The sequence below is a fragment of the Arachis duranensis genome, chromosome 2, assembly GCF_000817695.3.
Source record: "Arachis duranensis cultivar V14167 chromosome 2, aradu.V14167.gnm2.J7QH, whole genome shotgun sequence".
NCBI lineage: Eukaryota > Viridiplantae > Streptophyta > Magnoliopsida > Fabales > Fabaceae > Arachis > Arachis duranensis.
This window is the reverse complement of record NC_029773.3, coordinates 54,844,500-54,845,396: the sequence shown is the minus strand read 5'-3', so window position 1 is coordinate 54,845,396 and position 897 is coordinate 54,844,500.

Sequence of the window (897 nt, the reverse complement as noted above, 5' to 3'; positions counted from 1 at the left end):
GAAATAAGAGAAGATCAAAGAGCAATGAGGGAGGAGCAACAAAGGCAAGGAAGGGACATAGAAGAGCTTAAGGACATTGTTGGTCCTTCAAGAAGAAGACGTCACTAAAGGTGGATTCATTCCTTGTTCTTTATTTCTTTCTGTTTTCGGTTCTTGAATGTTGTATTTATCTATGTTTTGTGTCTCTACTTCATGATCATTAGTATGTAGTAACCATGTCTTAAAGCTATGAATAAAATCCATAAATCCTTCACCTCTCTTAAATGAAAAATATTTTTATTCAAAAGAACAAGAAGTACATGAATTTTGAATTTATCCTTGAATTTAATTTAATTATATTGATGTGGTGACAATACTTCTTGTTTTCTGAATGAATGATTGAACAGTGCATATGTCTTTTGATCTTGCTGTTTATGAATGTTAAAACTGTTGGCTCTTGAAAGAATGATGAACAAAGAGAAATGTTATTGATGATTTGAAAAATCATGAAATTGATTCTTGAAGCAAGAAAAAGCAGTGAAAAGTAAAAAGCTTGTGAAAAAAAAATATGGCGAAAAAAATTATCCGATGGTAATATTGGAAAACAGAGTGCTTTGGGCCACGGCCAAGACTCATAAAGTAGCTGTGTTCAAGAATCAACATACTTAACTAGGAAAGTCAATAACACTATCTGAAATTCTAAGTTCCTAGAGAAGCCAATCATTCTAAACTTCAAAGAAAAAAGTGAGATGCCAAAACTGTTCAGAAGCAAAAAGCTACAAGTCCCGCTCATCTAATTAGAACTAATATTCATTGATATTTTGAAATTTATAGTATATTCTCTTCTTTTTATCCTAATTGATTTTCAGTTGCTTGGGGACAAGCAACAATTTAAGTTTGGTGTTGTGATGAGCGGAT